The sequence below is a fragment of the Tachyglossus aculeatus genome, chromosome 18, assembly GCF_015852505.1.
Source record: "Tachyglossus aculeatus isolate mTacAcu1 chromosome 18, mTacAcu1.pri, whole genome shotgun sequence".
In the NCBI taxonomy this organism is placed as follows: Eukaryota; Metazoa; Chordata; class Mammalia; order Monotremata; family Tachyglossidae; genus Tachyglossus; species Tachyglossus aculeatus.
In genome coordinates this window covers 28,350,959-28,377,373 of record NC_052083.1, presented here as the reverse complement: position 1 = coordinate 28,377,373, position 26,415 = coordinate 28,350,959, and the positions used below count along the sequence as shown (strand labels likewise).

Below are 26,415 nucleotides of genomic sequence, written 5' to 3'. Positions count from 1 at the left end.
TGGGTAGCGAGGGGACTCTCTGCGGACGGCTGGGAGAGACCTCCCCCTTCCCCGCCACCCCCCTCCCGACCTCAGCCTGCGGGCCGCCGCCGCCGCCGCCGCCGCCGGACTCTCCGCGGCGCATTGGGCGCGCCTCTCCAACGGCGCTCGCACAGCGCGCTCCGCTCGCTAAAGCTTGGAGGAGGGCGACGAGGGGGAGACCGCCACCCCCTCCCCCCAGCCATATATATCTATTTTTTTGGGAGGGAGGGGACCCCCGGAGGAAGGACGGATTGGGGGAGGGAAATCAATTAAGAAAGGGGAAACCTTAAGGGAATCCAAAACAACCACCGCCACCCCCCCGAAAGACCCACCCCGGGTGGCCGTACCCGAAGGGGAGGTGGGACCCTAAAGTTGAGGGGGGAAGGATCCGAGAGGGAGGGGGAGACGGGCAGAAGCGGGGCGGCTGGGGGAGCTCAGCGCAGCGCGGAGGCTGCGGGGGGAGGGGAGGCGGCGGCTGGGGGGAGGGGGAAGAGGGGGAGGAGGGGCGTGCGGGGGAGGAAATGTGTCGGGAGCGCAGCGTGCAGCAGACGGAGCCCGGGCTCCCGGTGGCAAGGTGAGGAAGCGTGGCTTTCCCGGCGGAACAACGGAGGAGCGGGCCTGAAGGCGGGGTGCCCGGGGGCATTCCGGGGGGCATTCCGGGGGCGCGGGCTCCCCCGGAGAGGGCTATGTAAGGTCGGACCCAGACCACCCACCCGACCCACGACGGGGGCCGGACCGGCCGCATGGCGCCCCGCTGCTCCCCCGACACGGGGAGACCGCGGCCGCGGGCCTGGTAGCCACCCGGAGTCCCGGAGGAGGACGACGGCGCGGGCTGCCCAGGGGTCGCCCCCAGACCCGTCCGGGGGACCGGCCGCAGGGAGGAGGAGGAGGAGGACAACTTCTCTGGCGGCCCGGTCGCCACCCAGGACCGGCCACTCGCCCACCCCCAACCCCCTCCCCTCCATTCCGCCTCGCCGCCTCCCACTTCTCCGGGAACGACTTCAAAGCGCCGGAGCGGACCTTCCTCTCCACTCGCCCCCGCCGATTCTCCCACCTGGAGACGAAGGTCAGTGTCCCCAACACCTTTCCCTGGGGGGGGCCGAGGGGAGGTCGCGCCATCTGGGGAAGCCCCCCTCCCCGGCCCCTCTCCCCTTCCCCATCCTGAGCCCTCCAAGCCCCCCAAGCCCCCCTCACCCCGTTCGCCTTCCGCCATTTCCGTCCCCCCCTTTTGATATATATATATATGAAAAAAGAAAAATTGATTGTTCCGCCGAAAGTTATGAAATATGGAACGAACGCGGAGCAGCCCGACGTGGGCAGCGGGGGGGGGGGGGGGGAGACGGCGGCGGTTTGGGGGCGGGGGGCGAGTTTGGAGACGCCTCCGCCCGGGAAGGCGGGGGGAGTGGAAGTTTGGAGGCAGTTTCGTGTGTGGTGTGTGTGGTGTGCGTTGTGTGGGTGTGGGGTGTGTGGGCGCGCGGAGGTGTCGACGTTGCGCGGGGCGTTGGGGCGGGGGCCTGGGGGCGGAGGAGGCGGCCCACGGGGAAGTCGCCGGTCGCGCCGTGTCGGCTCCGGAGCAGGAAGCGGCGGAGGTGGTGGATTCCCGTCTTCTTTCTTTTTGGGATCTGGAAAAAAGGCTGCGGAAGGCTCAAGCCCTCCTTTAAATGAGAAAAATCCCCGGGCCGGGGCCGGGGCCGGGGCCGGGGTGGGGGCAAGAAAGGGCGGCCCGAGGGGCGCCACGATCCGGTCCTGCAACCTCCAAACCCCCGGACATTTGGGCCGGCCCTCTCCCTCTCTCTGTGTATTCCCCCCCCCCCCGCCCCCCGTGGTTTATCCCCGAAGCGTAAATCACGTGGATTCTTTTTTTAAAGGCGACTAGCAAGATCGAGAACAGAGTGGGGTTTCGGAAACTCCTCGTCCAAGCCAGGTCAGGACCGGTCTTTTCATTTTACGCGCTTTCCTGGTCCTCTCCGGGCCCGGTCCCCGCCCCCGGGCCTTCGAGGCTTCGCGGATCTGATTGAAAGTTTCGACGGGTTTTTTTTCTGTGGTGTGTGTGTGTGTTGGCGGGGGAGGGGGCGTACAGGTGTGGGTTGCTGCCTTTGAGTCGATTCCAGAGGTCCCTTCTGTGTGTGTGTGTGTGTGCGTGCGTGTTTAGGGCGACCAGAAAGTTTGTTTGTTCTGCAGTCCCGGTGCGGGAGGGAGGCGGGAAGTCTCCCGCGAAGCTGCGGGGCCCGGGGGGGCGGGGGGTTTCGACGGTCGGGGGCTGGGGGTCGACATCGGCCGCCGTGGTAAGATGACACTCGAGTTTGCGCCTCCTGGGCCGATGTTTACGACGGCTTCGCAATCCTTTGAAGGAAAAGAAAAGAAAAGGCAGAACATATTCATCTCCACTCGTTCCTTTCCCTCCCCCCCCCCTCGCCCCTTTCCCCTTTTTCCGCGATGTGTGGAGACCCCGGTGTCGAGGGAACGGCCCCTGTGTGTTTACCTGACCGGTGCGGGGGGGCGGGCGGGGGCGGCGGGGAAGGTTTTGTTCAAGGCCGGGCAAAGAGGACAAGGTGAGGGACCCTCTCTACCGTCCTGCCAATTCGGGTTTTCCAGAAAGTCCGCCGGTGTGTGTGTGTGTGTGTGTGTGTGTGTGTGTGTGTGTGTGTCTGGGGGGGGGAGCCGGGAGGGATCGATCGATAGGCTTCATTGTGACCTCTCAGCGGGTGTGGAGCCCTGTTTTAGGCGCTGGGGAGAATCCAGTAGAACAGGCTTAGGAGGCACGTTTCTGTGTCCATAAGGAACTTACAGTCTAGCGGGGGAGAGGAAGGAAACGTATCTCTGTTTTCAAACCCAAGAACAAAAATATCAACCAATGCCCCACACGGGCTTGCAGAGATCCCGCCGGGCAAAGATCCAGAGAGTCTAAACGGGTTCGGTTTGGAGTTTGGAGTAAGGGGTTGGAGAGGGTGACCCAGAGAGGGTCTAAGGTCCGTGCGTTTAGAGAGACGACCCCGCAATAGGGATTTGGGAACAAAGGTGAGATAAAGGAGGTGAGCTCGGAGGGGAGGGAGGGTAGATAGCCTTGATATTTCTGTCCACCCAACACTTCCTGTGGCTTTGGAAACGGGCATCACCAGCCGAAATCAATTGTTCCTGGGTGTCTGATTCAGCTTTGCCAACAGATTTGAGTGTGCGTGTGTGAGGCATTTTAATTGTCGGCCTCAGAGAATCCTGCGTGTGGGTCCGTCTATCAATCGCTTCCCTTCAGGCCGCCCCTCACCCCCCAAGCTATTATCTAGACTCCGCTTTGAAATTCCCGTTCTAAGCGCATATTGATTTAGGGCACGGTCTCGCCGCATTGAGGGAAAAATTGCGATTATTAATATTCCGCCCGGTTTTTTAATTCGAAGCCGGCTGGCCGTCTGGGAGGGAGACGGCGCCACGCACCCTAATTGCTTCGGGGGCGGGGGGCGCGGGGGGCGGGCGGAGGGAGATTAGGGTAAGGGCTTCTTTTGAAGGCTCGGGGGGTTCGGTTTATCCCCAGTGCGGTACTTTGAGCCGCTGTCACCAATAGGTGACTGAGAGTTAATTAGGAAGTATTCTCTGGATCAGTGACTTGCACAGCTCATTAGCTATTCTCCAGCCTTTTGCGGAATTGGACTTCCCTCCCGCACCGCGTTCAGCTCGGAGGGGAGCATTCCTGGGTCTCCCGAAAGTCGGGAGAGAGAGCTTTGGACGCGGGGGGTTGGGGGATTGGGGGGTGGGGGCGAGATGAAGAGACCGTTTAACTTTCCGAGGGTAATGTGTTCAGCGCGGGGAGCCAAGAAACCCATCTTTTCTGTGACTCTGGCGGTCTCTCGGAGAGTCCGGATCTAGATCTCTAGGACGGCGGGATATCTGATCCCTCTGAGGGTCTCGATCTCTCTGTCTCCCCCTCCTCCTCTTTCCCCTCGTCGTTTATTTCTCCTCCTCCTCCTCCTCCTCTCTCCGTCACTCACTCTCGGTCTCTGCGTCTCCCTGTCTCTTTCTCCCGGTCTCCTCCTCCTTCTCCTCCTCCTCCCCCCTTTCTCTCCCTTCCCCCGCCTAGTTCGGGATTAGATAAAAATAGGGCTGCCCAGCCAAGAGCGCTGCGAAATGCCCGAGGCCGGCGGGGGGGAGGCGTCCAGGGAGGGGGTGGGGGTGGTCCCCAGAACCAGGGCCAGGCGGGGAGGAACGGATTGGGGTGGGGAGGGGGGAGTTTCTTTTTCCCCCCTCGGCCCGAGGAGAAGGGGTTCACACCGGACCCCAGTGCCTCTCCACCATTTCTGCTTCCCCAGTCACCTCTAAGGTGAGCAGAGCAGGGTCTGCCCCCCCACATTGTTGGCCCGCCTGTGATAGATCGGTCTAGACAGCCGTGTAGGCTTCCTGCAAGCCCAAGGATCGCAGCCTGAAAGGGAGAGTGGGAGAGGAGAGGAGGAAAAGGTCACCAGTCCACTCCCCACCCCCGCAACACCTCCTTGTTAACCCTTTAAAGAGGAAAATGTGTAAAAGGGGGCCGATCGCAGAGAAGGGTGCAGATAAAATAAGGGGGATTCATTTGGGAAGACTAGGGGCTTCCTTTCCCCTTGTGTATATGTGTGGGACATGCGCACTGGAGTGTGTTAGGATTGATTTCTCGCAATAAAAACAAGAGTTTACTGCCAGATCCTCTCCATTCCCAGAAGTTCTCTCTTTTTAGAAACCCCGGGCATGCTTGGGGCCTGTTCCCCCACCCTGGCTGGGGAGGGCTGACCCCCACGCATGCATTCACGTGAAGATCCCGGAGCGGGTGCTCGGCTACACAAAATAGCACACGCAGGCACACGCCGATTCGCCCTTAAAGGCAGAGATGCTCCCCGAGGCCTTTAGTGGCCCTTCCACCCGTACAGAGAGATTCACGCCCAGAGGTACCAGCAGGCAGGAGCCCAGCATCACAGTTGTGCATGTGTGGTGGTGTGCTGGGACCCACAAAGCTCCCGTAAAGCCGCAAAGCATTATACAGAAACACATGCAGTGATGCAAAGACAGACATACTCGAATAGAACCCCACCAACTCCACAGCACTTATGTACCTTTTTAAAAATTACATCTTATAATTATTTGTAGTAATATCTGTCCCCCTGCCAGTACTGTAAGCTCGTTATGGGCAGGGAATGGGTCTGCTGATTCTGTTGTATTGTACTCTCCCAAGCACTTAATACAGTGCTTTGCACATAGCAAGCGCTCAATAAATATCATCGATCGATTGATAGACCAGGCTGCCCTGAGAGCCAAATCCTGTTGTACTCTCCCAACCGCTTAGTACAGTGTTCTGCGCACACGGGAAGGGTCCAGTAAATGTTGGATAGGCAGAGTCAGGGAGAGCTGTGTCAATCATTTATTGAGCTCTTACTGAGTACAGAGCACTGTACTAAGCGCTTGGGAAAGTACAGAACAACAATATAACAGACACATTCCCACCCACAGCCAGCTTACAGTCTAGAGGGAATTTACAGCCACACTCACTTGGGCCAGGAGATGTAGGTGTGTGCGTTGACTGGCCTGGTTGGCTAGTTTTGTCAACTCCCCGGGGGTGTGCGTGGGGGGGCTTTCTGTGAAATTTAGGATTTTTTTGGCCAACCTTCCACCCAGCCTTCTCTTCCCTCTTCTTCCATTCTGACCCTGAATAGCGATACCCAGCACGAGGTGGGCATTCCCAGGGAGAGCAACCTAGGAGGCCCACATAAAGCTTTAAGGAGAAACCTCGGGAAACTCCTGTACTTCCGTGCATGCCTACCCCATGCATGTGTACATGCCTAGGCGGGCATACGTGCAGAAGCTTAAGATCACAAGCGCAGAGCAAAAACCCCTGCAGAGAGAGACACATTCACACGCAGAGGTACCCACACGCTCTTACACAGGAACCCCCTCCTGCCAACCCCAGTCTTGCCAGAACAGATAGATACATACACACAAACACACACAGGCATATTCACTCGGAGAGGGACACAGACACGCTCCGACACAGGCAACCACGTGGGCGGCAGGTTGGCGAAAGGCCCCCCCTGAGAATCGAGGGGTGAGGGGTGGGGAATGGCGGGGGAGGTGGGCTCCTTTTGTGGTTTAATTCTCCCGGGGGGGGGGGGGGTCTCGTGGACATTTCGGCTGCGGTGGAGGAGAGTCCCGCTGCTCCTCCCGGCCACGCCGAGGGAGACTTTTTCATGAGAAGCTTTCCCATCGGCTGTGCTTCTTCCCCTCCCACTCGGGAGTCCCTGGCGACCTAAGGAAGAGGGAAAACCTCAGCCCCGCCTGCGCGGGAAGATCGCTTTTGCGTGGGGTGGCGAGGCCGAGGGGCTGAGCCGCTTTGGCCCGGGGAGGTGGGGGGTCCCCAGAAGGCAGCCCGCGGGGAGGGAAGGGGGGGGGAGCATTAAGACTTCTCCCTGGAGGGGCTTCTGGGGGTGGGGGGGCGAGGGGGGTTGCGGTCTTGTGGGAGCACGAGCAGCGTGGATTAGGCGTAAAAGCCGAGCTGGTGCCCTGAGGCCGAGCCTGTATGCAGCCGGTCTGTCTGTCCATCATCCGTTCATCCATCGACCATCTGTCCATCATCCGTCCGTCCATCATCTGTCCATTCCTCGTCCATCCGTTTGTCCATCGTCCGTCCGGGCCGCTCTTTGTCTGAGCCCGGGCCCCCGGAGGCAGGGAGGGGGCGGGATGGGGGACACACGCTCCCGGGAAGCCCACACAGTCTGGACAGGACCAGACCGAGCCGGACAGGACCCGACCGGACCGGGAGACCGGCCGCCCGGGCAGACACTGATTCCGGCCAAATGCATGGGGTAATTAGAGGTCAGCCGGAACAGAAACGGCCCGTCTGGAGCAGACCGAGGATCGCTGCCGGGGACCCAGGGATCCGGAGCCTCCACCTCCCCACCCCGGCCCCCTCCCGCCGCCTGCCTCCCACCCCCACCTGAGCCGGAAGGATAGTTTCCACGCCGAATTACCCAACAGACCGCAGCGGCTCCGAGCCTCCCGAGGCTCTCTGAAAGAGAGGGCTCAGGAAACCACCGAAACGCGTCGTCTGTCGTGCTGGACGCCCCCTCCCTCCTTTCCCTCCCAATCCCCCCCCCCCCCCCCCCAGCCTCCTCGGGTTTAGAGGGTGCGGGCGTGTCCGGGCGTGTCCCTGTGTGGGGGGATTGGGGTGGGGAAGGGTAGGAAGGGGGGTTGCAGAGGCACAGGTCGGTGGAGAGTATTGGAGAGTATTTATTTTGTTAGTATGTTTGGTTTTGTTCACTGTCTCCCCCTTTTAGACTGTGAGCCCACTGTTGGGTAGGGACTGTCTCTATATGTTGCCAATTTGTACTTCCCAAGCGCTTAGTACAGTGCTCTGCACATAGTAAGCGCTCAATAAATACGATTGATGATGATGATGATTGGGGTGCATAGACCAGTGTGGAGTGCAAAGTCACGGGGTGGGGGTGGGGTACAGAGGAGCAGGTCACTGGCTTCACTTTGGATCTGCCCCCTCCCCCCATAACTCTTCCTGCACCCACAGAACTGGGGTTTAGGGGATAGGGAGAAGTGGGAAGAAGGGGACCCCCGTGGGACCCAGCCTGGAACCCCTTATCCCACAGCGGGGGCTTTGTGAGGCGGGGGGAGGGGGTTGGGGGCGTGGCTTGGGCTGCAGCTGTGTGGTGGGGCCGGGGGCACCTCGGGGCGGGGGGGGGGGGGGGGGGGGGGCCCTTTCCGGCCTTCTTCTCTGACTCACACTGGCGTAGCCATCGCGATCCGTCAGCCTGGATCTATCCATCTCCTCTTTGTCTCTCTCCTGTCTCTCTGCCCCTGCGTCCCCGCCTGTCTCTCTCTGTCTCTCTGCCCCTGTATCTCCATCTGTCTCTCTACCCCCCCCTCACCACTACCCCGGTCTGTCTCTGTTTCTCTCTACCTCGGCGTCTCCGTCTCTCTGCCTCAGTGTCTCTGTTCCGCTGCCTTCCCCTCCCCAGAGACCCCACAGAGAGGGGAAATCATCCCGGGTCTCATTCTGCTTGCCTGCTTCTCTTGCCACTGCGTGCTCGCCTCGTTCTGCCGCTGCCCAGGCTCGCCTGCCCGGGGCTTGGGCACGGCACAGTGGGCAGGGTGGTGTGCTTGGTGTAGGCTGGGCTGGGGCTTGATAAGGATGCTGCCTCCTCTGTGGGAGAAGGAAGAGGGGAAGGACGGCCCGGGGAGAGGCGGGGGGATGCCCAAGGATTCAGGAGACAAGGCAGGCCCCTGGTCAGCCAACCCGGTGATGTCCCGTCACGCCCCTACTTCTTTTTCCCTTTCCTTGCACGTAAGCCAGTCGCTTAAAATAGATCAAGCACATTTCTCTCAGGAAAGGCAAACTCCTAACCCCCTTTAACTGAATCCGAAGAGCTTTTACCTGGAGAGGGAGCTTGGGATTGGGATGGCGGACAGGGAGGAGGGAGGAAACAAGCGGTGTGGGGGGGCCTCATCTTCAGCTCCGAATTATTGGGAAGCACCCCCCTTGAGGGGAGGGGGTGACCGGGCCCCGCATGCTGCCACCCCCAAGTTCCAGCCCGGTGGCCCCTCTCTCCGAACAGAAGGCAGAAGGGCAGTTAATACTGCACCGGGCTGACCTTTCCCTCCGACCTGCCCAGCAGTCTTAGGACCTGAACCTTTGGCCGGCAGCTCAGTGGCTCTCCCCGGCCAGAGTTAATGAATGTTTCACAAGGGCTGCTCCGGCGTGCCTCTCTGCCTCCTCTCTGCCTCCGCCTCCTCCCGCTAATGGATGGGCTGCCATAGTCACGGGCGGAGAGCAAGGGGAGGCCCTCAACTCTCAGGAAACCTTTCCTTCGGGGAGATGATTTAGTTGTGCTCCAGTGCGGTCTGCTCTTCATCTTCCTCCCCACCCTTCCCTGTTGGGACTAGAAGACCCAACTTTCTGTGCAGAGGGATCAGAGGAGAAGGGGTGAAGCAGTAGGGGGAGAGGCACAGGGGTGGAGGTGGGATACTGGGCCTTACCATCCCCTCCGCCACCCCCTCCGCCCGGAAAGATCCCTCTCCTGGGCCCGGACCTGTCCCGTGGTAAATTGTTTGTTGTTGGGTCTTACCAGTCCCCAAGAGATGGGTCCCTGGGTGGAGGGATTCAGGCCTGCCCCCCCCCCCCCCCCACAATCCCTGCCCCACACTTTTTTAAAGGTAATACTTCGCCATACGAAATTTCCCTTGTGCGTTAATGGGTTTGGTGCCATGTGATTAGACATGCAAGGAAGTCCGCTTGGAGAAGATCCTGACAGCATGAAATATAATTTGTGATCTGAAAGACAGTTTCCAGTATAATCTCATTATGCACCACAGGCTCCCGGTGTTATTTTGTAGAAGGCGGACAATGATCAATTTACATTGACCCGGGGCTGGGCGAGCTTTTAGATGGTAATTGCCATATTGATTTGCATGCAAAAAGGAGACCTGCTAAAATTAAAGACCGGAAGCTAAATTAAACTAAATTTATTGTCTAGGTGCACGTTGGAAGACCTGGACGCAGTGGGGAGGGGAGTGAGGTGAGCTGGGGGTTGGGTGAAATCCGGGGAGCCCCCCCCCCCCCCCCGGAATTCAAAACTAAAAAGTGAGCAGGAAAGCCTTCACCTCCCTCGCCCCCTTTAAAAGGTGCCGCAGCATCTCGGTATTCCAGAGGACGGAATGCCCGTAAATACCGACCGGGTGGTTGAGCGAAAGGGTAAGAATCGCAGAGATCGTTTTTTACAGCGATTATTCAGCTGGCTCCCTCCCCAACCTCACCCGCCAATCTTCTCTCTGGAAATCAGATCCTCCCCCAGCGGTGAGGACCGGATAAAACTTGGATTGGAAGAGTTAATTTTTTTTAATCTCCCTCCTTCCACCCCCCTCTCCCTTCCCTCAAAAGGCAACAGCAGCAGCAGAAGCAGCAGCAGTCTTTATTAGTCTGATAAGACAATTATCGAAGAGAATAGCGAGTCCACCGGGCGTGCTGGAACCTTGCCGTGGAGCTCATTGAGCGCATTCACCGGACCGTTAGGGAACGGGGGGGGGGGGGCGGTGGGAGTGGGGGGCGTTGGGGTGAAGGAGGAGTTCCACTTAGTGATACAATAATACCCCAGGTCCAGTGGGTCATCTCAGTTCTATGGCAGCCAGGTTGTCCCTAAGTAAACTCCCTCCCCTGGGTTACTTAACAAGGCCATGCAAAAGTGGGCCTGAGCTGGGGTGGGGGCGGAGGGGGGGGGAATATCATGTCATCCAACGAAGGATGGAGCGGGAACCACATAGGCAGCAGGGAGTTGGGGCCCGGGGGGAGGAGAGTCAGAGGCGGGATGCCCTGTCCATCTGTGTGCCTTTGTGCCCCTCTGTGCATCCCGCCTGTCCGGCTGGGGACCGGTCCTGCGGATCTCCACGGAGTGGGGAGGAAGCTGGGAATTATTCTCCCAGATTCTCCCCCTCTAAACCCCTACCCGAGAGGGGAAGGAAGAGCGGGGGTTTTGTGGCTGTGGGGGGAGCGTTAAATTTCCTGAATTTAGTGCCTGTCTCAGTCCCCTCCTCGTTCCTTTGTTTATTAAAAACACGTGTCTAACGCGTTCGCGGAACCAGTGTTTTTCTCCTCTTTCTGTTAAAGGGTGGATGCGGCGCAGTCAGTCAGAGCTGCCTGGATCTGGGGAAAGTTGGCCCGGGTCCACCAGTGGCTAATCCTAGAGGCCGCCCCAAGCTCCTCGGCCGGAGGGCCGCTTGGCCCAGACGAGGCGGCTTCCCTCTGCCCATCTCCTCCTTTCCCTTCTCTCCAGCCCCTTCATCGCCTCTCCCCCCCATTCCCTGGCTACCTTGCGTGGTTTGCCCCTCTCCGGCCCCACTCCGGGTGGGAGGAACAGGACTTTTGGAGCCTTCCAGACAGCGGTGCCATTTCGCACGTCCGGAGTTTCGGTTTCTGTGGTCTCCGGAGCCTTGAGCTGCGGAGTGGGAGCGTGTGTGTGGGGTTTTTTTTGGGGTGTGTGTGTGTGTGTGTAGGAGGGAGAGGGGGCAGGGGATGGGGGAACCAGCAACTTGTCCTTCTAAAAGGAACCTTCCCCCCCATCAGCTCCTGCTCCTATCCTCCCCAGAGGGCGGGAGTCCGGGAGTTCCCGGGGTGGGCGGCTGTAGGACTCTGTGCCACCGAAAGCCACAGCTGCAGAGTTGGCAGTCTGGCCGAACTGTCTGAGGGAGGGGAGGAGGAGTGGGAAGAGGGGGGCGCTTTTTTCTTTCTAGTGTGTTTTTCCCCCCTCGCTTCATCTTGCTCTCCACCCAGGGCCTGCCTGGTCCCGAGTTTGGCTGGGGCCAGAGCTGGTTTGTTGTAGGATTTGTTTTTAAAGTTTTGGCTCTTTGGCCAGGAGTGTGAGGGTGTAGGGGCAGAGGACAAACCTGGAGAGGGAGACTGACTGCTTTGTCTTCTTTACAAAAGTTTCCAGCACGGGAGTGTGAGTTCTGGAAGAGTTCTGGAAGCAGAGCGGAGTGGTTTGGCCCCGGCCTCGCCCTTGGACAGATTGGCTTCTCTTGAACTCCGGAAGGGTGGAGGGAAGGGAGGGAGACGGAAGGGAGGATAAAAGGGGGGCTTAGGGAGCGAGGGGAGGGGCAAGGAGGATTTTCCTAGCTAAGAACCGGGGCGGGTGGTACAGCCAGAGCCCCCTCCCCCTGTCAGCCCCAGCTGCTCGGAGCCCACCTCTCGCAGCTGGGGGCTCGGGCAACGGGGGTTTAAACTCAGTCAATCAGGCCTGGATGGAAGGGGAGGCGGAATGGGGAAGTCAGAATCCTGTGGCAAAGAGAAGAACTTGATTTTAGTTCATTCAATCGTATTTATTGAGTGCTTTCTGTGTGCAGAGCACTGTACTAGGATTCCGGTTCTCAGATCGCAGAAGGGTATATTGACCCCGGAAGGGGCAGGGACCGGGGGTCTCTAGGTAGTGAACAATTATACCGTGATGCAGTGTTGAGCAAAATAAGTTTTTGGGGGGAGCACGCTCCTTTTTTTTACCCTCCCCACCCCTACATTGCCATCAGGCCCAATCTGGTCCAGAACCAAAGCCCCCCCACAGTGCCGGAGGATTCCTGGAGGCCCCCCTGGTTCCAGACACCTTGATTTATTGCTCAGAGATGCAGAAAGCTGAAAGGGGGTGGGGAGGGAGATGAGTAATAGCTGAGCCTGGGCCGGAGCCTGGGTCGTGGGCTGTCCTGCAGCTTCTCTGTCCAGCCAGAGTCTGCAAAGTGCAAGGATCAAGGACTTTTTTCCTCCTGTCGTGTGGCATTTGTTAAGCACTTAAAGTCTTTGTGCCAGGCAACGTACTAAACGCTGGAGTAGATACAAGTTAATTAGGTTGGACACTGTTCATGCCCCACATGGGGCTCACCGTCATAATCCGCATTCGATAGATGAGGTCACTGAGGCCCAGAGAAGTGAAGTGACTTACCCAAGGTCACACAGCAGACAAGTGGTGTAGCCGGGATTAGGACCCAGATCCTTCTGACTCGGGCCCGGGCCGTATCCACTAGGCCTCGCTGCTCCTGTACTTGGGGTGTCTGGAAACTCGGGTTGGGAGAGTGGGGGGTGGATCGGGTGCTCCGTTGCAACATCCTTTGTTTGGGATAGGGGGAGGGGGGACAGGCTTTGGCACTTGGTGGCCAAGTTTCATGCCCCCATGAAAGTGAGGGGCCTATGTTACAGACCTGGTGTGCTGGAGAGATTTTCAACTAGGCCTGACAAATCTTGATGGGGTGGGGGTGGGGGTGTGCACTGGGGCGGCTGGAGGGGGGTGACATGCAGGACGGGCATGGGAGGAAGGAACAGGGCAATGTCTGCCGCTAGAAATGTTGGCTTGTCTTTTCTCAGATAGTATAATCCGTTACGGAGGGGCAGCGGGTAGCGTTACCTGAAGGAGCAGGGTGTAGGACCGGGAGACAAATTTAGAAGGAACCAAGAAGTAATTTCCCTCCCTGCCCTCCCCCTTCATTCCTCTCCCTCCCCTTCCCTTTCCTGTCCTGGCTCGGAGAGTTGTGCAGAGTTGTGTGTTTGCAGTGGCTTCCTCTCCATTCCCCAAAGTGCCTGAGCAAGCAGAGGAAGGTGCCACCTCACTCCCAGACTGACTAGCCCCATGTGGCTTGGGTTTTCATTGCGCGGACCCTCAGGGCACGGGAAGACCTCCCTTGGCATGCAGTGGGGAGGTAGGAAAAGCAGAACAGCCCCCTTTTCCCTCCACCCCCGCCTCCCACACACACAAAAGGCAGCCTGAGTTAAAGAGCTTCCTGAGGTGATGTGACCTTCCCTGCAGAGTACACCCGCATGCCTGTCTTCTGGTCTGTCTTGCCCGCTTACGTTATTTTCCTCATCTTTTTGCGGTAGTTACTCGATGGGGCCTGATCCAAAAAAGGATCCGTGACCGGTCTGAACTTTCTGCCTTCAGAACAAACGAAAGGCATGGTTCAGAAACTCCCCCTTTTCACTCACTGAGGCCCCGGTCAGAAGTCGAGGGAGCCCCGAGAGAGGAGAGAGTTGCTGGAATCGATGCTGCGAAGCCGAGTTCCTAGGTGACTGACTTGCTTTGTTTGTGGCAGAATAGGTCGGAGGTTGTGAGACAAGACTCCAAAGGGACTCGGGCTTTATTGGGCTGTATACACCTCGCCTGTATACAATGTATGATAACGTGAATATACAGAGCTCTGGAAGTACTAGTACGAAAGAAAACTGGCCTATGTAGGTTGGAGGCCAAGCAGCAAGCTACCGGGCTCAGGTTTCCCCCCGGGAAAGGATAGCATTTGATTGAAGCTTCCCTTGGTTCTTGACTCCCATGGGATAGTAGTTCTGAAATCTAAGACTGGCCTGCCATCTCCTTTTCTCTCTCCATCTCCCCGTCTCTCTCTTCCTGCTCACTCGCTCTCTTTCCCCCGGAAAGCCTTTGTGCCGAAACAGCTTCAGTAGGCACGAATTGCTGGTCTCTCAAAGAATGTCTTGCAGCCTCTGCTGACATTGTTTTTACCAGGCCAGCAGTTCCCCCCCACCCCCCACCCCCACTCCTTCAGCTCCATCTTTTAAGCAGATGGTTCTACTGTGTGAAGGCAATCTGGTACACTGCGCTTAGTTCGCTGCTTTGCACATAGTTAAGCGCTCAGTAAGTGCTTGATGGATTGATTGACTGGAAACAGTTTGCAGCCTGCCCCCTCATATCTTTACTGTTTCTTGAAACCTGAACCATTAACTCTGGGTGACCTGGAGGAAAGGGGTTTTGCTGCTGTTGGTTGGTTGGTTGCTGCTACTCAAAGGGAAGCAGTGTGGCCTAATGAAAAGAGCCCAGCCGGGGAAGTCAGAAGACCCAGGTTCTAATTCCACCTCTGTCATTTGCCTGCTGGGTGACTTTGGGAAAGTCACATAACTTCCCAGCTTCCCAGTGTCTCAGTTTTCCCATCTGCAAATTTCTTGTTTTGTGGGCCCCATGTGGGAAAGGGACTATGTGTCTGATCTGACCGTCCTGCATCCTCCCCAGCATAGTATTCATTCGGTTGTACTTATTGCGTGCATACTGTGTGCAAAGCACAGTACTAAGCGCTTGGGGGAGTACAGTGCAACAATAAATAGACACATTCCCTGCCCACAAGGAATTTACAGTCTAGAGGACTGCACAGCTCTTGGCACATGGTTAGAGCTTAAATACCTTTATTATGAAAGATGAGCCAAATCATATTTAAAGTGATATTTAGTTAGAAAAAATGGCTAGGCCAGTTAGAAGGAGTTCTTTACAGATCCAAACATTAAGTAGCTGGAGACACAAATATGAATGTCCACAGAAATGTCCAAACTATGTAAATCTTACAGTGACTAGTCCACCCATATACTATACATGACTGTTGTCATGGCATTGCCGGTCAAAACACCGGTAGAGGCAACAACCCCTATCCTTATTTATTATTTCATTATTGGAATTTTTCAGTATTCAACAACCGCAGCTTGTTCCACGTCACTTTTCTTCCCTCCCTGTAACAAGCATCGAAAATTTGGTAGATCTTTATAGCATGAGTTTGCTTGTAGTCCCGAGTGCTTTATACAGTGCTCTGCACCCAGTAAGCGCCCAGTAAATACGATTGATTGAGTGATTGATTGATAGTCCCCCTAGTTGAGAGCAGTCTTCAGCATGTTGAGAGCAAAGGGTGCATGAAATAGACTTTTCCTAGTGGCCAGAAGGAGACAGCACTAGCCAACCTTGTTTCCAAGTAAAGAAGACCCCCTTCTTAGATTAGGCTTAGTAAAAGGCCCAAGAAGTGCCCAGAGAGTGAGACAAATAGAGAAGTTCTGCGGGTGGGTGTGAGTAAATAGAGTGAGTAATCTTTGTCTAGATTCTAGAACATAGTTTCGAGTCAGGTGAAACAGGGTGGCTTCCAAGGCCTTCTGTCCATTTGGTTATCCCCCCATGGAGGGTGTATTTGTCCAATATCGTTATCTTTTATCCTGGTGAGAAGTTTATAACGAAAACTAATGCCTTTCTTAAGTCATAAAATGAGGCTTGTATGATTATTTAATTAAAATCTATTTAAGGACCGATTAGGCGTGTAATTTGCACTAATAATGACGATTATGGAAATGTTCATCTTAACTAAAAATCATAAAGGAAACATTTTGATCAGTAGGGCGACCAGTGAGTTGAGGAATTTCTATGGTCCTAGAGGCCCAGCTTGCCCTGGAGCACCGGGGGGCGTTAAGCTGGGGCTGTCTGTATGGTCTTCCTTCTGCTTTGGTGACTTTAGAAATGGGTTTTGGGCCAACTTGATATTCCCGGAGCGGAAGCCCTCCCCTTGGGCCGGGAAGGGAATGAGGAGAACAAATGAGGGAGGGGATGCAGGTGGGCAATCATCCCCCCCCTCCCCCACCGCGACTATCTCAACAGGATACAATTTCTGAGGTGGGGAGAGAGATAATGGGTAGAGTTCTGTCTCCCACCCCAAAAGACAGTTATGACAAGCAGGGTGAGGAGCGGTGTGGCCTAGTAGAAAGAGCACGGGTCTGGGAGTTAGAGGACCTTGCTTCTAATCCCGGTCCTGCCACTTGTCCACCTTGGGACCTTGGGCAAGTCAGTTAACTACTGTGCTTTGGTTACCTCATCCGTAAGATGGGGATTCAAGACCTGTTCTCCCTCCTACTTAGAGTGCCATCCCCGTGTGGGACAGGCGTTTGGTTTTGTTCTCTCTCTCCCCCTTCTAGACTGTGAGCCCACTGTTGGGTAGGGACTGTCTCTATATGTTGCCAACTTGTACTTCCCAAGCACTTAGTACAGTGCTCTTCACACAGTAAGCGCTCAATAAATACGATTGATTGATTGATGTCTGACCTGATTATCTTGTACCATCCTCCGCTTAGAACAGTGCTTGGCCCACAGTAAGTGCTCATCAAGTACCACGATTGTCACTCTCATTAAGCGATTGTCACTCTCATTAAGCGGGGCTCTCCTCTTTCCTGAGGCATGGGGGTCATGGGGGGGAGGGAGGGAGAGAGAGAGAGAGAGAGCGAGAGAGAGAGAGAGAGAGAGAGCGAGAGAGAGAGAGAGAGAGAGCGAGAGCGCGAGAGCGACTCAGGGGCCAAGACGGAGAATGCAGGAGAAGGGGAGAAGAGAGAGGGGGTCCCTTGTTCGGAAGGAGCCAGCTGCGGTTGTTGGTGCTTAAGACACCGAAGGCAGACACAGTGCTGCTGTTGTTGGTTTGATCTCTAACTGTGGATTGTTAGTCTGGATTTAACTATGTGGTAAGGGGGGAATGTGAAGGCTGTTTACAGCTAGTGCAAATAATGTGACAGCTGCTGGAGTGTGAGCAGCCCGCGCCTCTTCGGCACTTACACAAAGCTCTCACTATGGGAGCAAGCGGCAAGCGGAGGACAGGACGGAGCTGAGGAGAATGTGCACGCCTCCTCGGGTGGGGGGCGAGGGGGTGGGTTCCCAGCCCTCCTCTGTCCAGAGAGGAGAACCCCACATTTCCCGACCAGTTTCTGCCTCTCCTCACGTAGCCGGCCGGACCGGGCCCGGGCCGAGGGGAGGGAGGAAACTGGGCCCGACCCACGTTCCGGACCTCTTGGTGCCAGGGTGGAAGGCCCGATCCCCTTCTCCCGCCCCAAGAGGCGCCTTTGAGTTGGGGCATCCGCATCCCGTAGTTTCTTCCTTAACCTTTTTTCGAAAACTTCAAGCAGGCCTTGGGAAGACCGTGCTCTCCGAAAAGCATTCTGCATTCCGGAAGCGTGAAAGGTACAGCGGAGAGAGGAAGGTCTCCCGTGAACGGTGGAGTACGGCGGAGTTGCTGAACTAGGCATGTAGGAAGCCTTGCTCCCGGAGGCATTAAGCTGTTTGAATTTCACTCACGTAACTGGGGACCGAATAACAAATGCAAGTGTGTACATTTCGGCACTTGGAGGATTATGATGCTTTTTTCATTTTTTGGAGGGGAGGGAAGGGGGTTGTATTTTTGAAGTCACTTCAGAATCTTCTTCCCTTGGTCTGCTCGAATCCTTTCTCTCCCCGCTGCATCTCCCCCTCCCCGAGGCCGCCTGTCTAAATGTGGGAACTGAAGGTGTGGTCCTGGAAGCCCTGCACGATACCACCCACTCGGCGACATTAAACTGCACTGCACACTGCCACAAGCCTTCCAGTGAGTTCCTGGTCTGGAGCCAAGAACGGCTCCGAGCAAAGGGAAAAAGCAGTTGGTCGACGTAGATCACTCCAACAACCTCAGCTTGCTCTGCTGCCTTCTACGAAGTCTGTCTGGCAGCTTTCCTCTCTCTGTCTCACCAGTCCTCTCCCCTCCCCATTCCCCCCTTCTGTCACCCCAACTCTCTTGCACCCCAGCCAGATTTGGCGATTATGAGGAAGCCTCAAGCTGGGTGAACCGGGCTTTTTTTTTTCTTTCTTTTTTTTTTATCTGCCCCGAGGCTCCTTCCGCTCACCCTGTCTCCTTACCGGTTCTGGGGTCCCCGAACTCTCAATCCAGAGGTCCCAATCTATTCTATTCTCCCCACCACCCCCTCCAGACTTCCAATTTAAGGTGGACTCAGAAAATTAAGTTGGGTGACCGCGAGAGAGATAGGAGATTACTGGTAGTGATCTTCAGCGTCAGTTCTATAAATTAGCCTCTTTATATGACGTGGGCCATTTTCAGTAGGAATGTTGCTTGCGAAACTAGTTTCGCCTTGGAGCAAAGGCGGAAAGATAAACAAGTCTGCAACGCCAAAACACTGGCGATCTCTTTCTTCTAAGCCTCTTAAAGCGACGAGCAGCATTTCCAGGATTAGGTTGTAGGGCCTGTGTGGAAGGACTCTTGGTTGGCTTTGCTTTTTTTAAAAAAGCAAATGCAAATTAGAGAAAAATAATTTTCTTTCAACGATATGCAATGTATTAGTCACTTGTTATCGTGCTTAGAGGCAGACCTCATTTGCACGTCTGCCAACTAGCTCACATCTGCTCAGAGCTGTTCAGGGCATTTTAACCTTGGCGGTGTCGTGTCGTAGTTCCACGGATCAAGAACGAGTAATTAAAGCTCTAAGCAGCTACAAAAATTCATAGGTCCCCATCTGTATCGCAGTTGTTCCACTGCTTTGTTTCGGCGCTCGGAGTTACAAGATCGAAAAGCGGAGAGATTGGAATCTTACCGTTCCATATTTTAAAGGAACGTGTTTCTCCCCTCACTCCCCACACCCCATTCCTTCCCCATACTCTCTTTCCTCCCACTTCCTCCCCTAGATCTTCTCTAAGTTGATCTAAGGCAGCTCTTTTATCTACGGGACATCACTTTAGAGGGAAACTTTATTAAAAGAACACACACACACTTTTTAACTCCTCCAGAGTTCTTGGATTACACATAAATACAAACGATGGTTTGGGTTATTTTTAATTTTATTTCTTTCTTGCCGCGGGGGGACGTGGAGAAGGGAGGGCTTCCTGGGCCAGGGGGCCCCCCGCTCTGCCTCCGGATAAGACAAGAAAGAAATATGGCATTCCAGACGCCACTTGGAATTTTTTCCTAGACCCCAGTAAAGCCATTGGCCTGAGTGTTGCAATCCCCCTAGGCTTTCTTGTATGGTAGAGAGAGGTCACTGTTGAATCCGTTCTGAGTTTTTCCCTCATTGCAACACAGAAGGCCTGGGTTCTAATCCTGGCTCGGCCACTTGTCTGCTGGGTGACCATGGGCAAGTCATTTAACTTTTCTCTGCCTCAGATATCTCATCTGTAAAATGGGGATTAAGACTATGAGCTCCGCGAGGTACATGAACTGTGTCCAAATCTGATTATCTTGTACCTCCCCCAGCGCTTAGTACTGTGTATGGCACACAGTAAGTACTTAACAAATTTCATTAAAAAAACAGGCCTTGCTCAGTATAAAAGCACATATTTTTATGGGAAGAGTTAGTTAGGAAGTTGCCAAGGACTCCTCTCTCCCCCTACCCCTCTACACACCTCCATACGGAGATGACTTTTGTTCCAGGGCTTCCAATTTCTGTGCTCTCTCTTAGGTCTCAATATCATCATCATCGTCATCATCAATCGTATTTATTGAGCGCTTACTATGTGCAGAGCACTGTACTAAGCGCTTGGGAAGTACAAATTTGCAACATATAGAGACAGTCCCTACCCAACAGTGGGCTCACAGTCTAAAAGGGGGAGACAGAGAACAAAACCAAACATACTAACAAAATAAAATAAATAGAATAGATATGTACAAATAAAATAAATAAATAAATAGAGTAATAGGAGTAATAGAGTATAGGAGTCTGACCCTCAGTCCCGAGTGAGGGCAAGGCATCTCTGAGTCTAAACACATCTTTTGCAAAAAAGAAATATTAGGGGCTGCGAGACTACCCCCCTTCCCAAAAAAGGGTAGCGAGACATTCGAGGCAGCGCAAGAAACCAAGTTTAATATTTGGCTGTGCTTGCGCACCCGGCCATTTGTGGTATAATGAGAAGCTGCCTTCCTGTCCCGGGAGACTCTCTCTTCATTCAGGCTCTCGGTCTGTGCGCGTGTGTGTGTGTGTGGGGGGGGGGGGGGGGGGAAGAGGGGGGCGGGGGGCACCTAATCAATCAGCCTCTCAGAGCCGTTACTCCGAAAATGAGGGGAACCACAGGATCTGTCAGCCACGATTATGCAAAAATCAACTCGCTCCTGATCAATATCAGCAGACGTCCTCTGTGCGCGTTGGTGAAGCTGCCTCTGTCCATGTCCCATTTCCCTCTCCAACCCCTCCATTCTCTTCTCCTGTTCAGCTTCCTTTCTCAGGGGAGGGGCTGCCCACCAGGTTTGCCAGAGGAGACGATCTGGGGCACAGAGTGGGGGCAAGTCCTAGAGGAATTGCCCGGCGGGGGGGAAGGAGGGGAAGGGGGTTTCCATCCCCTCCCCGCTCAGCAGGGATGAACAAGACGGCAGCAACCGAAACGTGCCGATTCTCTCCGAGGATCGTTTTGCGGAAGCTGTGCTCGCGCGCCGGTTATTTCAACTCCCATCACGGATGGACCTCTCCTCTGGCCATCCGTGGGGGTTGGATTCTTTCTCTCCCTACCCCTCCCTCCAACCCAAAGTTTCCTGTCTGCAGCGCCGAGGAGGGTGTGGGATGGAGAGGGGAGGAGCCCAAGGAGCGTGAAAGAAGAAAAAATTCGGGGGTAGTGGTGCGGAAAATACACGGGTACAAGGTATCTGGGTGTACGGTGCTAGCTTGACCAGACAAGTGGAAAAAAAATAGCCATGGAGAGTGGGTGGAGAGGGAGAGATGGAGCCAGCCTGTGGAGAGGCAACAGAACGATGCCAAGATTGCAGGCCATGAGGGGTTAAACCGGGGTGGGGTGGGTGGGGAGTCCAGGCCTGTCTCTGGGAGAGACTTTGCTCTGGGTATGAAATGTTAGCTTAATTACCTGAAGTGCACGTTGCGGCAGCCTGCCCCCCGTACCGCCTTCCCCCCACTTCCCCCACTGTTGCCTCAGCAGCCTGCGAGCTGCCGCCGCTGCCGCCTGTTGTCTCTGGCAGCGGAAACCTCGCTGTCGTGTCTGCGTGAGTGTGTGTGTGTGTGTGTGTGTAGCATGTGTAGCATGTCTGTGTGTAGCGTGTGTGCGTGCGTAAAAGTAAAATGGCGCGCCTGGGCTGAGCTTGGGAGAGGCAGCGCGGAGGCGATTAATATGCCCAGGGGCCCCCCGGGAGAGGCTGTCTAGGAAGGAAAGCTGGGAAACGGGGGGGAATTAGGGGAGGGGGACCAAGGCGGGGGCCTCTTTGGCAGCCAAGTTGTGTCCCTCTGTACCCTGTCCACCCGGGCAAGAGGGTGGATGGGGGCCGGCCGGCAGTGTGAAGGTTGTGGAGAGGGAAGGAGATCACGCTTGATTCAGCTGGCCGCAGCCAGAGAAGGAGGAAGATGAAGAAGAAAGAGGAGGAGGGGGAAGACGAGGAAGAGAAGGGAAGCTCCCATCCCGTTTGCGCCGCAGAAAATCCCTTTGTTGTTGATTGCACCCGGCCGGGGAAGCGCTTTTCCGCTCTGGTTCCGTGATTTGTGTAGGGAGAGTGGGGGTGGGGAGCCATGGAGAGAGCGGCGGAAGGGAGGAGAGGTGCCGTGACGTTTTCCAAGTTCAAAAATCCCAGCGCTAAACTGGGTTCTCATCCCCTAGGCCCATCCCTTCCTCCCACCCTCTCCCTGACCCCCCCGCTAGACGTCTTGCCCTCCCCCTCTGTGTAACCCTGTAACAGATGCGTCTGATCCCCTTTACTTCTCCCTTAAAAAACTATACATTCTGAAAAGAAAAAGTGACCAGGGAGATCCACCTGCAAATCCCTGGAAGAAGTGAGGACGAAAAACGTTCTGGGTGCCCATATGGGTCAGCACTCTTTTTAACTTCCTCTTAGCCTGTGGCCACCCCCCCCAACCCCCGCTTCCCTCTGAGGCTAAATGTATCATTACTAATGCAAAATTGAAGAGGGGGAAGTGGTGAAGATGGGGAGCCAACAGAGGAGAGGCATGCATCTGTCCCGGGGAGATAGAGAAATATTTACGGCTGGGGGTGGGGGCGGAAGAAGAGAGCGTGCATTTTTCGGTGGCGCTGAAACGACTTTCTTCTCGTCATCGCCCGAGAAGAGCGAGCGATTCTGGCTCCCTTTCCTCTGGATCCCTTTCCTGCCCCCCACCCCAGGCCATTTCCCAAGCAGCCACGTCTCTCGTTCCCCTCAGAACCCCCTTGCCTTCTCTAGGAGTGACACACGGCTCCGCGCTGAGGGGAGACAGACAGACGGATGGACAGACACACAAGCCCACTCACACAGCGAGCAGGAGGAAGGGAGGGAGAGGTGGCAGAGGCTGACTCCAGCTGCCCTCAAATGGCACAGCCGTGTTTTGTTTACCCGGTGGAAAGTCCTGGTAGCCTCACGCCACACGTGACGGTGCAGGAGCCTCGGGACATCCGTGCGGTGGCGGGCTGATGGCGGGGGGGGGGGGAGAAGGAGGGAAGATGGGAGGAGAGAGGAGCCGCCGCCGCCAGCACGAGGATAAAATCGTCCTTTCCCCCTTTATATAAAAAGAGGAATCTTAAAATAGACCCTCCATCATCCCCTCCTCCTCTTTACACCGAAATGTAGCACTGTTGTGCATGACTCACTGTGTTCGAATCGGCCTGAGAGCCAGCCAGCCAGCCAGCGAGGAGGCGCTTCGGCTGGTCATTGTAGTTAGCTTTATGGTTAAATGAAATACCACACGTCGCGGGTAAAGGTCAAACCGTCTCCGCTAATCCGCCGGTACGGAGCGGCCACTCTGCCCCTCATTCTCTCCTCGGCACCCCTGCCCCTCTCCCTTCCTTCCAGCTCACGCTCCGCTAAGTATTGGGTCAGCGACTCCATGGGTGAGGGGTGGGAATCGCCTCGTAGGGGGGAAAACTGAAAAGCTTTAACAACCTCATAGGAAACCCAGGATGTCGCTGAGGGGGAACTTGGGATTCGATCGTTGCTTCTAGAAATCAGCGATTCTTCGTGGACCGCCCCTGTAGGCACTGCCATCCGACCAGTCAAAAAAAGGGGATTTTAATAAATCCCCTGCATGCGAAAGCCAGTAAGGTTGTTGTGATAACTAATCTGTTCGAGGTGGCCAGGGGGCCCGTGGCCCAGGGTACTAAGAGGCCTCGATCCCCAACCCGAGATTAAGTGTCTCGAGTGGAAGACCAGCGTGTTTCCTGCCAACAGAGGCATGCACAGTCACCCACCGCACAGGCACTATTTTAAATGATCAGCTCCAGGAACCAAGGTTGCAACAGTCCAGAAGCGAATTTGAGAAACCCTCTGTTGAGGGCGGGGTGGGGGGAGGGAGGGGAAATCGCTGATTGCATTGTTTTAATTTCCAAGAGTAGAGATGGGGTGGTTCAACTACTTTTTAATCCGTTCGGGGCCCGTTTGACTAGCACTGCGGATGGACTTTAAACCTGGGCAGAGCTCGCCCCATGCCTGCAGTTGTGCCGATGTTGGTTTGTAGGCTAAGGCAGTGGAAACTGGCACTATGCCAGGAGAAGCCGAGGGCGCCAAAAGGGATTTTGTGTGCCGATGTGTTCTTTACAAACTCATTATTCTCCCTCCCTTTCTCGTTGGCTCTCTCCCCCTTTCCCTTTCCGTTCTGTCCCTCCTCTCGCTTACATGTTCACGTTTTCACTCGCATCCTTAGTCCGGGGAATCAGAAAAGTGTGTCAGAGGCGAAGAGGGGTCACTCTCACCCCCCTCCCGGCCCTTTTCCCCCCTCACACACCCTGTTTGCCACAGGCCTTGCTCTCGAAGAAGTAAACACGAGCCGCTGTCTCTCTCTCCCCGGCCCCCAGTGCTGGCTTCCTCCTGTTACCGTGCCAAAAGCCTGCTCTGCTAACAAAAACTTCACTGCTGGCGTCAGCCAAATGGCAGCACCAAGTTCGTGTTACGATTGAGACGCTGAGGGAGGCAGGGTGGGCTTTCTTCCTCTCCCCTCCTCCCTCCCTTGCCGGTTTTTCTTTTTCTCTCCCCATCCTGTTCTTCCTCCACCCACCCACCTCCCTCCTGAGAGAGGAGTGTGTGGTGGAGGGCAAAGCAGGGGGAGAAAGTGTTTGTATTTTGCAACGTGGGTCTCCTCTGAGAACTGGGTGTACCAGTAGTAGTGTGCTCCAGCGGTGACTGCCTTTTCTGTTTGTTCTTTAAAAATCAAACACCCCATTCCCCACTTACCTCACTCCCCCCCCAACCCTGCCAGAGCTTATCTGGAGCAAAGGTTCGGGTGAGTGGCTTCTACTTGAAATAGGTTAGTGTTTGGAGGGGCTTTTGATGGCCAATTTTGTGCATCTTGGCCGTGTTGGGTGTGTGCTGTTTGTGTGAGGTGAGCGATGCGTTCGCAAATCAGCCTCTAAATATAGCAGCAAAGGGCTCGATTGGCGAGGCACCTCTTGGAGGAAATTCCTTGTTCTGCCGACAGGAATCGGTTCCGCACACCCCCCTTCCCAGATCTCCCGGGAGGGTGGGAGAGAGCTGGTCCGGTGCTTGGGAAAGGGGCACTGGGTGGGAAATCTTAAGTCGGTCCCATCCTGGGCCCAGGACTGCAGCTCCTCAGGAGATAATGACCCAAGGTTAAAAGCATTAGCCAAGCCCAAATTCAGTCGTTTCTGGGGAAGTGCTCTATGATTGGCACTGAGAAGCTAAACGTCGGGAAGGGGGGGGCCCCAATCCTTCCCCCCAAACCATTCTTCACTTACGCCTTGCGATTCATCTTGGCCCTTCAGTTCCCTGTTTCCTTCCCTTCTCTCTTTTCCCTTCCCTCTCCACCTCTGCTCTTCCCCTCCTCCTCTTCCTCTCCCCACTCCTCCCTCCAAGCTTAGGGCAGTCCCAGGGTGGGGAGAGAGGAGAAAATTTTATCTCATCAAATGACCGGAACTGGGTTGGGGTTGGTGTAAAGTGGAATTTGGGCTGCAAAGCGACTCTGACTCCTAGTAAAAAGATTTCTGTAGGTTCTTGGGGCGGTTTATTTGGGAGGTGGAATAGAGTGTTTTTGTGTGTCTGCTTTGTGTGGCCCTTTCTTTCTGTCTGCTTCTCCCTCTGCCAGAGGGGGGCATACAAAGAGTTAAAGTCTGTTGCTTGTTGCAATGAAATTATAGCTGGCAGTGGCGCCTCTGTTTGTTCAACAGACCTCCACTTTTAAACAGTTCAAAAAAAGTTCATGGGGCAGCGAAAGATTATAAATATATATGTAGTATATATTTATAATATGTATGTTTGTGTGAGTGTGTGTACGTGCACTGCAGCGGGACGGAAGAACCCTCTCTTCTAGCCCCACCCTGTCTTCAGACACACACACACACACACACACACACACACACAAGCACCCCCACAAACACCCACCCTCTCACACACACACACACGCACACGCACACACACACACACACACACGCTCAGAGTGCAGTCCCTGAAACAACCAGAGGACACTCTCTCCCCCGCTTCTGTACCAAGGCTATTAAATCAGGTGTTTATGTTCTCAGCATTAAAAGTGTACCGTGAATCTTCAGTGGTATTTATTGAGCGATAGCTATGTGCACTGTACTGAATGCTTGGGAGAGTAATAATAATGATTGTGGTGTTCGTTAAGGGCTTACTATTGTGCCAGGCCCTGTACTGAGCACTAAGATAGATAACAAGCGTGGCTCAGTGGAAAGAGCACGGGCTTGGGAGTCAGAGGTCATGGGTTCTAATCTTGGCTCTGCCACTTCTTGGCTGTGTGATCTTGGGCAAGTCACTTAACTTCTCTGTGTATCAGTTACCTCATCTGTAAAATGGGGATTAAGATTGTGAACCCTACGTGGGACAACCTGATCACCTTGTATCCCCCCAGCGCTTAGAACAGTGCTTTGCACATAATAAGCGCTTAGCAAATACCATCATCATCATACAAGATAATCGGGTTGGATGCAGTCCCTGTTTCACATAGGGCTCGCAGTCGTAATACAACAGAGTACAGTACAGCGGAGTTGGCAGACAATGAGTTTACAGTCTAGAGATGAGTTCTAGTTGAAGAAGTGATTCCAGAAATCAACATCTCCCCCCACCCCACCCCTGCCTGCTTACTTTTATAATAATAATTATGGTACTTGTTAAGCACTTAGTCTGTGCTAAGCAGTGTGTTCTAAGCACTGGAGTAGATACAAATTAATCAGGTTGGCCACAGTCCCTGTCCCATATGGGGCTCACACTCTTAATCCCCATTTTACAGATGAGGTCACTGAGGCCCAGAAAAGTGAAGTAACTTGCCCAAGGTCACACAGCAGGCAAGTGGCAGAGCTACGATTAGAACCTAGGACCTTCTGACTCCCAGGCCTATGCTCTATCCACTAATAATGATTATTTCTTAAGCACTTACTATGTGCCAAGCACTGTTCTAAGCAC

General features: G+C 55.0%; 1 protein-coding gene across 1 annotated transcript in view; it reads left to right on the top strand.

Moving 5' to 3' along the window:
• The first annotated feature begins 807 nt into the window (after nucleotides 1–807).
• The window catches only part of BCOR (BCL6 corepressor), a 72,678-nt gene continuing 47,070 nt past the window's right edge, over nucleotides 808–26,415 (top strand). The window contains 1 exon segment of the mRNA XM_038759975.1: nucleotides 808–1,087. The gene's annotated coding sequence lies outside the window, so the exon portion shown is untranslated.